At 33.0% G+C, this 16,918-nt stretch overlaps 1 pseudogene; it reads left to right on the top strand.

Annotated features, from left to right (window-relative positions):
• The first annotated feature begins 15,676 nt into the window (after positions 1 to 15,676).
• On the top strand, positions 15,677 to 16,712 carry LOC149531276 (expansin-B3 pseudogene; annotated as a pseudogene).
• The last annotated feature ends 206 nt before the right edge of the window (positions 16,713 to 16,918 follow it).

The raw sequence follows: 16,918 nt of genomic DNA, 5'->3' as shown, positions 1-16,918 counted from the left end.
AAATCAAGTTGACTGAACCATGTACAGATGATTGTAACCAGTCTTTTTCGACTGGTTCATTTGTTATAAAAGGTATAGATTATCCTCTTATCAGATGTATACAACTAATTAGAGAGTGGTAGATTAACTGTAAATAATTATTTCTTTTTTATATTAGTAAGAGTACTAAATTTATTGCATAAATCTTATTTTGTAGGCACCTATTATTAGCAAACAAAAATTGACCACAATGGTGTTCAATTTATTGAATACATGCCTAGCCAAAAAGTTTTGCATTATAGCCACTTGGTTTTAGCCACAAAGATTCAGTTTGACATTATGCAAAAAAAAGGACATAGCAAGCCAAAGTGGAGGTTAGATATTGAGGACCATGAAAAGTTGTTGGAGATTATTCAAGATAAAGAAGATCCCAACAATATGTATTAGCAAATTCCTGAATGATCTAGATAGGTTTAATGATTCATAAAAATATTTCAAATTTATTTATACATTAATTTTTTTAATTTATTTTTTTATCAGTAAATGACTGTAGCCATGATTAATTTTATTAAATTGAAAAACATAAATACAAGTAGTTCTCCCATTCTGACGGGCATAGGTAAGAAAGAATGGGGAAAGAAAACCTTTGTCTTGCCTAGGACCCCAACCCTATATAATACATTAGTAAAAGGGGCATTCCCCAGTGATTACATCATAATTGTATCCAAAATAATAAATTAGTCTTTCTGATGGGGCTCCAGTTTGGAGAAGATATTGCCAATATCTGTCTAAAAGTCACTGCAATCAACAAATGTTAAGGGTTATGGATAAACCAAATATATACTTCACCATACGATACCAAGGGAACCCAAGTCCAAAATAATGAAATATAAATTCATCATAAAGATGATAAAGATGGGTTAATTAGTAAATTCTAATATAGTTATTTGATTGATTTGGAGTTAACTCTATTGTATTAATTAGAAATTAGCACAGTTGTATTTATATTATAAGTTAATGATTATAAGGAAAGTTGGGATTAGAAGTCCTCATCATTTAGCATGATTAATTTTCATGCAAATTTTTAGAGATGATAGTTGTGATAAAAGGATTAAATTAATCAATAGGATTCTAGGGGAAGCAAACCAAAATCGAGTCAAATGAGTTTGCAGAAAGGCACTAAATCTCGTACTATAAACACTAATAAACATTAAGCTCTGATTTTAATGCATTTTAGCAAAAAGCCTTGGAAGGGAGATTGATATAAACCAAAGTTAATACTGAAACTTGACCAGTAGAGCCGAATTGATCGAAACAAAACTGTAACCAAATAAAGAGGCCAAACAATAGCTAGAAGATGATTTTCGTTCATATTTTTCGATAAGTATAGTAGCAAAAGTATCCAGGATAATATTCAAAGGACACAATATATAGTACCATATAAACTAGTTTTCTCGAAAATATAGTTAAAACAACTTGTCTACAGAAGTACCCTTACTTAAAATAGAATGCTACAAGCCAAAATTTTGGGTCGAATTATACAAAATGATCCAACAACATTTTGGTGTCATACTTTTTGAAATCCATAATGATTTTTGATGCATCATTCAGAGAGGTAGCCTTGGATCCTAGGGGAATCTCATAGGTTGACCTACTCCTGCTAGTTTTTTCGTAATTCAAAAAGTAAAATTCTACATCCTCCATGTTGTTAAAGTCTACATCTGGATGGATATAGGCATCATACACCCTTAGGTAATTGGTTAACCAGTCCCTTCCAAGGTCTTCCACAATTCCCCTCCATCTCAATAGAAAGTTGATACTCATCTCCATTCATGGCCACTCACTAAAAAATTGGATATTATCCTTAATTACCATGCAAGGGCATCTTGGGCTCCTTACCATTTATGGGCTATTAACTTCAAATTCCATGTATGCTTCTAGGAGAGGAATGTGGAGCCGAGCATCAATTTTGGTGACAGCAATTTCTAGACCAACTAGCCAGCATGGATTGAAAATATTGTTAGTAATCCTAATGATATCCCATTTTTCAATCCCTGTTTGAGCCAAGCAGCCTACCCAGATCCCCACTATGTCATTGTTAGTCCTCCAAGAGCAATTATAATTGAAAACTCCCTCTCCTAAAGCCCAACTTATAGCTACATGACTCATATAATCTAAATGCCTCAAAATTCTATTTCATTGCTCCTATGTAATTGGCCCACAAAAGGCCATGGTATGATTTTCAAAAGCATGAAACAAATATATATTGGAATTCATAGAGCCCATACTAGACCACTTCTTATCTTACTACTACAACCAAATGCGAGTGATGGTGAATTGCAAATAAACCCTAGATTCATTAATAAATAGGTGAAATCAAAATTTCTAGATGCCTAATAATGAAGAAGCCATACAAATGATTAATGAAAAACCTTGATAAATCATCATTTCGAAAGGATACCATAGCTTAAGAAAAAGATTTCCCACAAGATGGTACTCTACCCCAAAACATGTGAGATCTCTACAAACACCAAAGTTAGAATTAATATGATTATATTGGCAATACTGTGGGTATATGGTCATTATTAAAAGTTAACATATTTAAACCATCACTACCAAGATTGGCTAAAGTATTGGCCTCCTTGTTGCCTTCTCTGAAAATGTGTGCATATCTTATTTCTTCAAATGCCAAAAGTGATATGATAATGGCTTCTAATTTGGAATTTAACACCCAATTTGGAGTGGCTCCTTTCTAGAGAGCATTAATGATGATTTGGGAGTACCCTTCAATTATAATTTTTTAATATTAAGTTTAATACATAGGTTAATTCCTTCTTCTATAACTTCAAGTTAGGCAATATTATTAGATGCCTTGTCTAATGATTTTGATCTTTTAATGATCCAGTCACCTGATTCATCCCTTATAATACATCCAATTCCTGCTTTACTAGGATTTCCTCTAGAAGCCCCATCAAAATTTAACTTCTTCCATCCTGGTAGGGGGGGTTACCATTTACAGGAAAGTCTAGCAAGGTCATTCTTCTTTTTATAATAAAGGGGGAGATTGATTAATAATGGCCATCATTTTTTAATTTCTACATCCCAGTCAAAAAAGGATCCCTCTTCTCTAGGTCTTTTCCTGAGATCACTATTCATCACTTTCAATATTGCTACTTCTATTTTCAAATATAGGGCTTGTTCTGACAAATATTAATCTAAGAAAATTTGGTGGTTGTGTTCTTTCCAAATTTTCCAAAGAGATATAGCCGAAGAGATATTCCAAAGTTTTCCATATATTTACTTTGGATCTTCTTTAGGCCAGCCCATTAAGTGATCTTCCCATTTACTTGCTAATGGGGAAGACCAATTGAATTTACTTTGAAGCCACCTCCAACATTCCTGAGAAAATTTTCATGTGTATAAGAGGTGTTCTACACTTTCTTCATCCTCTTTGCAAAGGATACACCTAGATGGCCCTTCAAATCACATTTTTTGAATCCTATCTTTTGTTAATAAGTTTTTATGCATGGCTGTCTAGAGGAACATTCCTGCTTTAGGAAGACCTACTGGATCCCAACATAGGTTCAAAGGAAGGGTAATAACTTCCCATTTCTATGAGTTTGTTATCATTCTATAACCTTCTCTGACTTTGGAGGCTCCATCCTTTGATGCAACCCAGATTAGCTTATCTTCCTTACCTTTAATTGTTATAGTCCAATTTTTTAATATTGTTTCCATTTTCTCCTTATCCTCTTGATTGATATCACATTCAGAGAGTTATTTCCATGTCCATACCTTACCCAAATATGAGTCACATTCCTCTATATAATCTTTCACTTTTGAACCCCATACATTTTTTAGCCGTAATATCATTTAAGGAGAGAAATTTGAATTAATTAGAGGAGGCTTTCCATTCCAAGAATCTTCCAATAATAAAGCTTCATCTCCATTCCCTATGTTCCATGTTAGATATTTGGTGATCAAGTTGTGATTATTAATAAGAAAGTTCAATCCAGCTGATCCTTTGGGGGGAGATTTAATTTTGAATAAAGAAGTTTTATCTAATTGATTAAGATATTTGTTGAATAAGATTTTTGCCCATTTCTTGTCTCTTTCTTGATAAAGTCTCCAAACTTATTTAGCTGCTAATGCTGCATTTAGCCATTCTAGGTTTTTAATTCCTAACCCACCATATTCTTTCAGTTTACAAATTCTATTCTAGCTAAATAACACTTCTTTTTTGTTGTCCTCCAATCCTTTCCAAAAGAAATTACATAGTTTACTTTCCATTTTAGAATTGATGTGTTTTGGTAGATGAGAGCATGACATTTGGTAGGAAGGGATAGCTGCTGAGATAAATTTAATCTTTGTTGCTCTCCTTTCCTTTCTTAACCATCTACATTTCCAAGATTCAGTTTGATTATCAATTTTTTTGAGTGTGCGCTCCCAACCAAGATTAGAATGCTTATTCTTATCAAGATAAATCCCTAAATACCTGAATGGAAATTTGCCTTTTTTAAAACCTAGTTTTTGACAGATTTGATCTTCAACTTCAATTTCAGTATTTAGAAAGAAAATTTATGATTTCTCGACATTAATCATTTGCCCAAATTCTTTTGTATAAGTGTCTAAAATATAGTGCAAATGATTGGCCTCTTCTATAGTACTAATTCTAGAAAGAATTGTATCGTTAGCAAATTGTTGGTGTGTGGTATTTTCAACTCCATTTGTGGATTTTACCATAAAAATTTTGCTCTCTTCTTGTGCTTCTTTAACTACCCTACCAAATTCTTTTGCCATAATGATAAACAAGAAAGGAGAGATAGGGTCTCCTTTTTTGATACCCCTTGAGATATTAAAGAAATCTTCTGGGGTACTATTGATAAGGATCAAAATTTTGGGGGTTGAAATGAATTGAAAAATTATGTTGATCCATTGTTTGGAGAAGCCAAAGGCCTCTAAGGTTTTACACAAAAATCTCCAATCTACCTTGTCATATGCCTTCTGAATATCAAGTTTTAGCAGCACACAAGCTTCTCTAATTTTTAATGTTGAATGGATTGTTTCCTATATAATTGAGATACCGTCTTAAATATATCTACTAGGGACAAATCCTATTTGTTCTTCTGAGATGAGTTTAGGTAGAAAGTTTTTGAGATGATTAGCTAGATTTTTTTATAATACTTTATAGATAGTGTTGCATAATGCAATAGGCCTATATTCTCTATGTGCTACACTTTCATGGTTTTTAGGAATGAGAGTTACAAACATATGGTTGATTTTAGTTAAAATGGATCCACCATTTCGAGTTGCTTCTAAGGCTTTCCACAAATCCAGTCGCAGAATATCCTAATATTTTTTAAAGAAGAAAGCTTGGAAGCCATCTTGACATGGGGATTTATCCAGATTCATACTAAAGAGTGTTTTTTTAACCTCAGTAAGAGTGAAAGGTTCATTAAGGAATTTATTATCCTCCTCTGAGATCACTTCGGGAATATGTTTCAAGATCTCATCTTGGGCAATTTTGTTTGAAGAGCCAAAGTTATTAAGCGTGTCATAAAAGTATTTGGTGAAAATTTCAAAAATTTCAACCGGGCTTTCATTTTTCTCCCCCTCTAGGTTTCTAATCTTGGTTATATTAATATAATTTCTATTGTAGATGGTACTAATATGAAAAAATGTTGTGTTGTGATCTCCTTTTAGGAGCCATTTGTCTCTAGATTTCTGCCTCCAGAATATCTCTTCTTTTGCTAGAATTTCTTCATGTTTTAAGAAGTATACTTTCTCTAATTGATAAGATTCATTAGTCATTCCTTTCATTAGGATTTCCTTATTTAATTTACTCATTTTATCTTCCATGTCTAGCTTTTCTTCAAAAATATTTTTAAAATGTAACTTGCTCCAACTTAAAATATTATATTTAAAATTTTTAAGTTTGGAGACTAGGCCAAACATTTTTTATCCTTCAAACTGATCCTCCTGCCACCAATCTTTAATTTAATCCATAAATCACTTATCCATAAACCACATTTTCTCACATTTGAAAGGATTTCTGCTAGGCTTGCTCTGTTCTTTGATTTCCATTTTCACTGGGAAGTGGTTAGATCCAGCCATTGGTAATATTTCCACATTTATCAGATTATCCATACTCAATTCACCTTTTAGAAGAAATCTATCTAATCTTTCAACAATGTAGTAGAATCCCTTCCTTCAGTTGTTCCAAGTCTAGATTCCATTCTTAGCTTTAATATCCATGAGAAAGTCTTTCCAAATCCAATTTTTAAATCCTTCCATAGCTCTATTTGATTGACTACTCGCACCTTGTTTTCCTCCATGCTTAATACCGCATTGAAGTCTCCACCAAAAATAACTATTACCTATGCCATTGAGTTAATAAATGAGCTGATCTCATTCCATACTACTAGTTTATCTTCTATAGATGTTGGTCCATGCACATTGATTATTACTATTTGCAAGTTTGATTTTGTGCTGACGACTCTTGCTTCCATCTAGTTAATTTGTAGGGAGATTATTTCAACATTGATTTGCCGAGGGTTCCAAATTATGCCTAGTCCTCCTAAAACTCCCTATGACTGCTAAAATTTTGATTTCCATTTACCCAATTTTTGAGTCAATTTTAATCCTTCCTCTTTGTTAAGTATAGTTTCTTGTAATAATGAGATGTCTGAATCAAATAGGGTGAGGTTGCACTTGAACAAGAATTTTTTGCTAGGGGTGTTAAGGACCCTAGCATTCCAAGTTATTATCTTCATTGCTCCTTGGGAATGATCTTCCCCTTCCCATTGTATAGAATATCAGAGATCTTTGCTTGATCCTTAACCAACCCTACTACCTCTCTAAGTTCTTTAAGTGATTTCCTTCCATGTTTCCACTTAGATTTTCCACAAATTGGTGTTTTCAATCCTTCCTGATTCATAGCAATGACTATTTTATCAAGGTTTTTCTCTTCTAATACATTCCTTGCAATAGAAGAGACTTCATCCTTCTACAATTCCTTTGAGATGATTTCCTTGATTAACAAGTCATTAATTTGTTGATTCTTTCCTATTATTGTTTGAGTAGGCTTCAATGCTTCATTCTCTTTGTGACACTCATTGGAATTAACATAGTTCATATTTTCATAACCCCCCAAATAGATTCTATGTCTATTGAATGTGTATTTACTCTTGAAACTGATCCATTATCCTCTATGTCTAATGCAAAGATGTCTTTCCCATTACTAGGAGTTTTCCAAAACTTGCAACTTTTCTTCTTTCCTTTCTATCTGATAGTTATATTACTCCACTGGGTTGAATCTGCTAGTGGAATGATGACCTCTTGTTCAATGTCTTCTTTTGGATTAGCATTTCCTTGCAATGACTCTGAATCATGCTTCACTCTATTTTCTGTCCTTTTCTCATTTTGTCATGGTTCTATTGATCCCCTATGAATCAATTCATCCTCCAACCTCTTTTGCTTGATCTAATTTTTACTTGTTCCTAATGTATCTCCTATTTCAATAATTAGAATATCTTTCCCTTTATGCTCCTTATATAATTCTTCTGCTAGTAGACTCTGATCAATTAAGTGATTTTGTATCAACATGGTTTCATGATAAAGCTGATTTAATCTAATAATATTGAATTCCATTTCTTCAATGACTTCTTTTTCTAACTGACAATCCTTACATTTCTTGAATTTATTTGGAGAATGCTAATAACTAATACTCTCTTCCCCTTTTGTTTCCCTTGATTTTTCCACATCTTCTTCATTAATTGATGGTGCAGTTCTGCTACCTGGTGATCTTTTTACAAAAATTTTTTATGGTTTTTGAGGGAATGATGTTTTGGAGTTAGCCTTATCCTTACTTCTTGATGTGTTTCCTAAATTCCTTTTTGTGCTTAACTGATCTTTGATGTTATTAATGACTTTTCAAAGTTAGCATCTAAAAATTTATTAATTTTTCCTGAATATTCTTCAAAGGTTAACTTGTATATAGATCTATTTGTGATGATCTTTCTACTAATAGATGATTTTGATCAGTTTTAACGAAGACTCTAATCCTATTAGCTTTATTTAGGTTATCTTAAAATCCTATTACATTTCCTAGTGAGTTAGCAACTTTGTAGTAGTGGATTCCTCCATTAATTCTAATAGAATTTCTTTACTTTCCATCCATTTGATCGTTGCCATATTTTTCAATATGAGTTTTGTTAAAGTTATGTTGCCACTTTAGAAATCTAATATGGTGTCCTTTGGAGAAAAGTAAATTTGATTTACTAATTTCGTCCTTATCCTATATATTTCTACATAAAATGAACCAAATTTTATTTGTAAAAGAGTTAAGGGTATTTACCTTGTTTCTGTGAATCTTGGAAATGATGTATGCTAGCCTTGATCTCTTCTTTGGCAGACCATTCCAATACATATAGATGCCCTTATCCTCACAATCCTTCCATCTCCTCTCATTATAAGAATTGCTTATGATTATTTCATTGCATGAAGAACTCTAATAAATGAGGATTTGTTTTGAACCGACTGTTGGTCCCTCCTTGAGGGTTGGTTGATTTATCTTACAGTGCAAAGGTATGTATACTAATTTTCTTCTATCAGTGTTACTAATTCATCGGTTGCTATCATAGGATTGCTTTGGTGGACCAAAAGGTTTTTTATTTTCAAGATACCTTCCAAGAGGGATAGCATTCACTTTTGAGATCCATCGAGGCCTTTTAGGGTGCTCCTTCTGGTTGAGATTCTCCTTCGACTTGGTGCTAGGGTTGGACTCTAATCTTGTCACATATTTAGTTTGAAAGAAGAAGGGTTTTTGTTTTGAAATTTTTTCTTCTGTAACTTCTGGTTTGCGCCAAATTTGGGGCCAACTTCTCATTCTTCGCACTTATTTCCAGTTGTCTTCTTTTTTGTGTGGTTGATTGCCCCAAATTTCTAAAATATGACTAGTATGTTGTCGAATATATGATTCAAAGTTGTGAGTGTTTGCTTCGCCATTTTCTCTTTGTCCTCATTTTAACTATGTAAGGGCTTCGAATTTATTTTTGGTCACCAAAGGCGGTTGGGGACTTGTCTTCTACTGGTATGCTACAAATTTTGAGATGAGGTGGCTGAACTTAGGATGCAATTTCACATTTTTTACCATTTTATTAGAGCAGAGTAGACATTAAATACATGTTTTTTTTTTTTGTATATATATACACTTTTATGAAACACTTGGAAAATGATGTAAGATGTATTTTCGTTAATTTATAGAAATATAAATTTATTACACATCAACAATTGTCTAAAAAATAATGTATTTATTTCTAAATTTCCATGTACATTTTCTATGTACACTTTTACACCTCATAGCACAAAAATTATGCAACACATATTTTCATTGATTTATACAACACATAAATTTATTACACATTAACAATTATCTACAAAGTTATTTATTTATTTGTAAATTTACATGTACATTAATTGCTTTTCAATATTTATACATGTTTAAAGAACTATGCATGGATTATTCATGTGTTTATGGTTAACATTTGGATGACTTATGTGTTAAATTTATGATTTCACATTATATCTAAGATTTATGATTGTTATCTAGAGATTATATATGCATGATGTTTATTATTTGACATAGATTTATGTATTTTCCAACATATCCATCATGTATGTGTTCATGTTTGATATCTGGATTGTTTATGCTTTTATGTTTGACATATAGATAAATGGTTATCTGATTTTATTTTATGATTATTTACCTAGATGAATTTATATAATTTGTATGTCCTAATAGATAGTTATGATTTGATTTAAAATGGTTGTAGACATTTTTATGATTTGATTTGATTATTATACATAGGATGGAATTATATGATTTTGATTTCCTAATTGATGGTTATGACTTGATTAGAAAATCTAATTATATGATTTGAATTTGTATACATGTAAGGTAAAAGATCAAATAATGTAACTAATTCCATACACAAATATTTTTCAAACATGTAATTGAAAAACAATTAATCTATACAGTCAGATATATCTATTTGAAATCATACACACAAGTTTAAAATTATTTTTAAATGGGTGATCTAGTTCTAATATCTAATTAATGGACCATAAGTTATTGAACTAATATAGAACTAACAAAGTCTTAAGGAATCTTACCAATGTCATGAAATTCAAATAGAATATAACTAATTTTCCAAATAATAAAGACCTAATGTCATAACTTATCTAACTAATGCCATAAAAAATCTAGCTAACGTGTAACTAAATTTTCATAAGTAATGTAACTAATTTGGATTTAATGCCATAAGCAATATAGATAATAAGTAATTTCTAACTAATATTTAATTGAATAGTCATTAACTACTATCTTATGGGGATATAAAGTTAACATTTCTTAAAATAAACATGGTCACATATCTCATGAAAAAATCATATATGTCAACTATAAATGTAAACATTCACATAACTCATGAAAATATAAAATATGTCAACTATAAATGTAAATGATACTTAGCTATAAATGTAAAATGGTCAACTATCAAATATGCATGATGTAAATAGAAATGGTCAACTATAAAATATGTGTGTTGTAAATGCAATATGTCCCATAGCTGTAAATCTAGAAATGATATCATCATAAATCAATATCAAACATCATGTATATGACATATATGAATATCAAACATGATCACATCATGCTCCACAATGTGATCGATTGAGACGAGATCGCAATGCCTATGTCGAATATAAGAAAAAATGTATCATGAGCATGTGTACACATTCAATTTAAATAATAACATAAGTACAATTAAGTTTACCTACAGCTTAGGATGACTAGGGATGATAGCTTTCTATCCATTTCCACCCTCACAAGCTGTAGATGTAGTCTGTATGTAATAGAATTATTAAAAATGTCAAAAGTTATATTTTACTAAAGTTTTAAATGATAGATCTATAGGTCCAATTAAATAGACATGTTTGTAAAGTTTTACCTATGTCTCATGCTACACATGATGCATAGGTGTCTATAATTCCTCATATGCCATTGTCGTCACAAATATATGCCTACCTATCTCACTTAAGTCTGTATCACTAAAGGTCACATCTCTAATGTTAAGTGTAGGATCTGTGAGCATATCTGTGAACAATGAACATTGTGATGGGTGAAAACCTATATCAGTAGGGGGCCTACATCCTCCTCTATGTCCTCCTATCATTGACCACCCTATGTCTTTGATGTACCTCTGATGACACCAGCCACATATGATGGCACCGCACTAGGTGGTTGTCCAGTCAACAACTATATAGCTCGATAGGCTAAAAGAAGATCACTAGAGAAACATGTATCCATAGCCCTCAAGTGGTCCACTAAAGACTCCATAGAGAAATCTACTAGAGATGGGATGTCAACCTCGTGATACATATCATCACCTGAAGATGATGTAGTAGTGTGACCATCTATAAAAGAAGATCATGACCATGTCATGTATCTATGCACTCTGTCAGAAGACATCTCTTGCACCCAGGTAGCAATAGTGGCAATACTCTCATACACATCTCTACGTATCATCTACCACTCTATCTCCAGCTGTAGCTAACTCCAAAAATTTTGGCATCACCAAAAGGTTTGGACCAATCAATGCCCACTTATTAATAGGCATCCTCTTGATGAAGATGAAATTCTACAAATAATTGTTTGTAGAAATATAAAGGAAACTCATCCTTTTGGGGCTACATGTGATGTATGTCTAACCAATGAGGATAAAAAAAAGGTGCCACCAATGGATCAATACACCTCGTAACATGGTACCCTCTGACCTTCTTCAAAATTTGATAATGTGGGAACATGTTCTTGACAGTCTCCATTGAGACCATCTCATCTATCTTCCTCCATCGCAAGCCACCACCAATAGAATGGGATAGAGCACTATAAAAAGTGTTCAAACTAACACTATCATAAGGGTTAAAACCCTCGATAGTGCACATCATGCTAATAAGCTCATCTTTAATTTCAATCATCTTATCCCTATGTTGTGGGGTAGGTGAAGCCTGTAGACTCTAATCAATCATATCAAGTATGCTCTGTAAGCACTAAATAGTATCATTGAATACTGTCTCCCTATCATGGGTACTAGTAATCAATCTATGGGATGAACCACTATGAGGACGACCATGTACACTAGCCTCTCTAGAATTAGTACCCCCCAATGCCATAATGATGAAAGATATAAATAAACAAAACTAGATAGATGATAATAGAGATTTGCACATACATACATATACATATATAAACTGATTATTATATAAACTAATTGAATCAAAACACACTAAATGAATATTTCTAAATAAACCTATTGTACAACATATAAAGAAATATTAACTACATTACACTTTTTTCAGGAGTTAGAGAGCGATCTATGGTTGGGATAGATGAGGGTATGATAGAGACAGAGAGATATGAAGTTAGGATTTACAAGGTGGGTTTTAGGAGTTAGTGAATGGTTTAGGGTTTAGAGCAATAGAGTGTAGGAGTTAGAGAGTAGTTTAGGGTTTAGAGCAATGGGTTTTAGGAGTTAGAGTGAGATAGAGGGGAGAGATGTAGTTATGTTAGGGATTATGGGTTAGGGTTGGGATAGATGAGGTTATGAGAGAGTGAGAGAGTAAGATATGAAGTTAGGGTTGAAAAAGATGTGGTTAGTGAGTTAGTGAGTGATTTAGGGTTTAGAGAGTGATTTATGATTTAGAGTGATGGGGTTTAGGAGTTAGAGAGAGATAGAGGGGAGAGATGAAGTTATGTTAGGGACTATGGATTAAGGTTGGGATAGATGAGGTTATGAGAGAGTGAGAGAGTCATATATGAAGCTAGGGTTTACAAAGATGGGGATTAGGAGTTAGTGATTGGTTTAAGGTTTAGAGCGATGGAGCCTAGGAATTAGAGAGTGGTTTAGGGTTTACAGCAATGGGGTTTAGGAGTTAGAGAGAGATAGAGGGGAGAGATGAAGTTATGTTAGGGATTATGGGTTAGGGTTTAGAGAGATGAGGTTATGGGAGAGTGAGATATGTAGGTTGGGTTTACAAAGATGGGGTTTAGGAGTTAGTGAGTGGTTTAGGGTTTAGAGTGATAGGATTTAGGAGTTAGAGATAGATAGAAGGGAGAGATGAAGTTATGTTAGGGGTTATTGGTTGGGGTTGGGAAAGATGAGGTTATGAGAGAGTGAGAGAGTGAGATATGAAGTTAGGGTTTACAAAGATGGGGTTTAGGTGTTAGTGAGTGTTTTAGGGTTTAGAGTGATGGAGTTTAGGAGTTAGGGTAGTTTAGTGTTTAGAGCGATGAGGTTTAGGAGTTAGAGAGAGGTAGAGGGGTGAGATGAAGTTATGTGAGGGATTATGAGTTAGGGTTGGGATAGATTAGGTTATAAGAGAGTGAGAAATAAAGTTAGGGTTTACAAAGATGGGGTTTAGGAGTTAGTGAGTAGTTTAGGGTTTAGAGAGTGGTTTAGGATTTAGAGTGATGGGATTTAGGAGTTAGAGAGAGATAGAGGGGAGAGGTGAATTTATATTAGGGATTATGGGTTTTGGAGTGGGAGAGATGAAGTTATGTTATGAATTATGGGATTTAGGGAGCAATTTAGAGAGAGAGATAGAGAGAGAGAGAGAGAGAGAGAGAGAGAGAGAGAGAGAGAGAGAGAGAGAGAGAGAGAGAGAGAGAGAGAGAGAGAGAGAGAGAGGTTTTCAGATTATATTTTTAGAGAGTGGTTTAGGGTTTAGAGAGTGGTTTAGGATTAAGTTTTACTCCTCCTACTTAAGGTTCAATGTTAAGGTAACAATTAGAATTTATTTGTGTTCATGATAAGATGTAAAGTTTGATTTAGTTCAATCGAATGGTTTTAGTTACTAGTTTATAGTTGTTTCTAAATCTTTACCTTTATAAAAACTATCTAATGTTTTGTATATATATATATATATATATATATATATATATATATATATATATATATATATATATTTAAATTCTCTACTTTACATTTAACTAATTTTCTAAATATTTAATAAAAATTTTCTAATGTTTTCTAAAGTTTTAAAACTCTCTAATTGTTGTAGTATTTTCTAAATTTTCTAATATTTTCATAATGTTCTAATATTTTATAAAGTTTTAAATTTTTACGACATTTATAGACTAATTGAATCTAATTTTCTATATAATTTTGTACAATTTCCTATAAATAATATTTTATAATTTCTCTAATAATTTATATGTTTCACTAAATTTCAATACATTTTCTAAACTTCATCTAATATTAGAGTACTTAAAACTAAAAACATATAATAATATTAAAAAAATTGAATCCTTTAAAAAGATCTACATTAAAAATACACATTAAAAACTATATTTCTACCTAAGAAAACATAAAATAAAGCATATTTAACATATTATACACATTAAAAACTATATTACTACATAAAAATATATAAAAAATTTACCCGATCATAAAGTGTTTCAATTTTTGAACCTGTTAATCCCCTAGTTATGTGTGAAATATGTCCCATTTTAATCATTGGAATGGTCATTTTATCTCTGATTTTTTGTGAGTTTTAGAATCTTCATGTCTCTGGCTCATTCGTAGCTCTGCACAACACTTGAAATTTTCAAAATCTGACTTCTGAGCCCCAAGTTATTGCAGGTTAATGGAGAGACTCAAATTATGCATTTTGAAGTTTATCATTAACCATTAACCTCTCAAATAGGTTAATGATAAATTTCAAATTGTGCATTTTGGAGTAGGTTAATTAACCTCTCCAAAAATGTGCATTTCTTAACCTCTTTGAGATGGTTATTAACCTATTTGAAAATTTCTCTAACCTATTTGAAATTCCTCCATGAGAAGTCAGACATGTGAATGGCTTTAAATAAAACAAAGAGAAAGATCTGCCTGATGAGAAGATGAAAGTTTTGGTAAAGCATATATGCAGAATTGGTGATCTTGCATGTTTTATCAATGGTTAATCTTATATTAGCAGCGTGTGAAGAAGTGTACATTATGAAGGAAGATGAGAAGACCCTATGCCATCAAATGGAGATGAAGGGAAAGAAAAACCTGATTTACCTATTCTTGTCAAAGAGATGTTATTTGTGAGATATAGCAGAAGAGAGGAGGACATTTTCCTACACTTTAAGGGAATGGCAACAAGCTTCGGGAAACAACCATGCTAGTGGAAGAAGCTTCTTAATTACCACAGATTAGTCTAAAGGGTAATGTTAATGAGGCCTTAGAGCTTTTCCAAGAAACTCCTCAACCTAATGGGATCTTGTGGACTGTAGTCATTGCGGAATATGCTTAGAGTGGACTTGTAGAAAAGGTTGTGGATGTCTTTAATGAAATCCAATTGGTTGGTGTAAATCCAACCTCGGCAACCTATGCCAACATCCTACCACCTTGTGCCAAATTGGGATCTTTGGAATAGGGCTTGACAATTCATAAATTGATGATTGAATGTGGATTTTTGTCAGATGTTATTAGTAGCAATGCTCTGGTTAGTATGTATGAAATGTGGAGCCATACAGAAGGTGCACAAGTTGTTTGACAAAATGGGTCAACATAATATGGTATCATGGACTTCACTTGTAGTTGGATATACACAAAATGGCTACGCCTAAAAATCCTTAGTTATTTTTAAGGAAATGCAAATTGCAGATGTAAAACTTGCCTCAACAGCCTTTTCCATTGTTCTTTCAGCCCGTGCTACCTTGGAAGCCTTGCACTATAGCCCAGAGTTAAAGGGTGCAATTTCCAAGTTCCCAAAGAATGTAAAAGGTATTCTATATCATTTCCTAGCCTGTGATTGGATCTTTGAGGAATTTGGGAGCATGAAGTTTGGAGAAACATAGACATATCAGGTCCAATGAATAAAAGCATCAAAAAAAATTATATCTAGATCACCCTTGAACTCGCAGTTTTCCCAGCAATAACAATATATGGTTATAAATCGACGGAGTTGGAGCTTCTTTCTTGAGAGATTTGAAGTCTTAGAAAAGTGAGTGCTACGTCTCATGCCCATGATCTGAATGTTCCATTTCAACATTGGATAGTTTTCAAAGCATTTGTGGTCTGTCCTTTTCAATGCCTACTCATATTAGATATTGCCAAAGCATTTAGCGCAAAAGATTTGGAGCATGCGGGTATGGTAGCCTTGTCAAAGCAATGCCTTTTGCATCCATAGTAACTACAATAAGCCCTGATTTGTTCAAAGGAGGTGAAGCATGTGGAGAATGCTTTCAGGTAAAATGTGAGGGGAAAGGGCTATGCTCAGACACAGCTGTGAATATAGTGGTTATAGATGAATGCCTAGGTTTCTCTTCAAACCACTTTGATCTTAGCAGAACCACTTTTTTAGGGATGATAGCTGCTCCCTCCAAAGCTTCTGATCTTTTTAATGTCGGAGTGTTGCCCATCTTATTCAAATGGGTACCGTGCAAGTATCATGGAAAGAAGATTATGTTCCACGTGAATGAAGGATCGACTGATCATTGGTTCTCTGTGTTAATTTGGTATGAGGATGGAGATGGTGATCTTCAAGAGGTTCATTTGCAACAGAGTAACTCAACTGTATGGGAAGAACTGAAGCAGACATGAGATGCCAACTGGGCTATAGATGAGGATCCCTTAAAAGCTCCATTATCAGTCAGATTGAAGACTCTTACTTCAGTGACAGCATAGCAGATTGGATCTAGAATGAATAGACTAGGACTTGGTGCTTTTGTCTTGGATTGGAGCACAATTGTGGCTTTCCTCCAAAGTCCCTTTCTTACCCCATTCTTTGCTATTTTCAATGTGTTTGTTGGTTATATCCTGGTTATGTACTTTCTTATACATTTGGCTTATTGGAGAACTAGTGCATGCAATGCCAAGAACTTTCCTATTTT

Source organism: Cupressus sempervirens, chromosome 11 (genome assembly GCF_028749045.1).
Source record: "Cupressus sempervirens isolate cs-2001-9-10 chromosome 11, ASM2874904v1, whole genome shotgun sequence".
Taxonomy (NCBI): domain Eukaryota; kingdom Viridiplantae; phylum Streptophyta; class Pinopsida; order Cupressales; family Cupressaceae; genus Cupressus; species Cupressus sempervirens.
The sequence above is the reverse complement of the archived record's forward strand: the minus strand, read 5'-3'. Positions and strand labels throughout refer to the sequence as shown.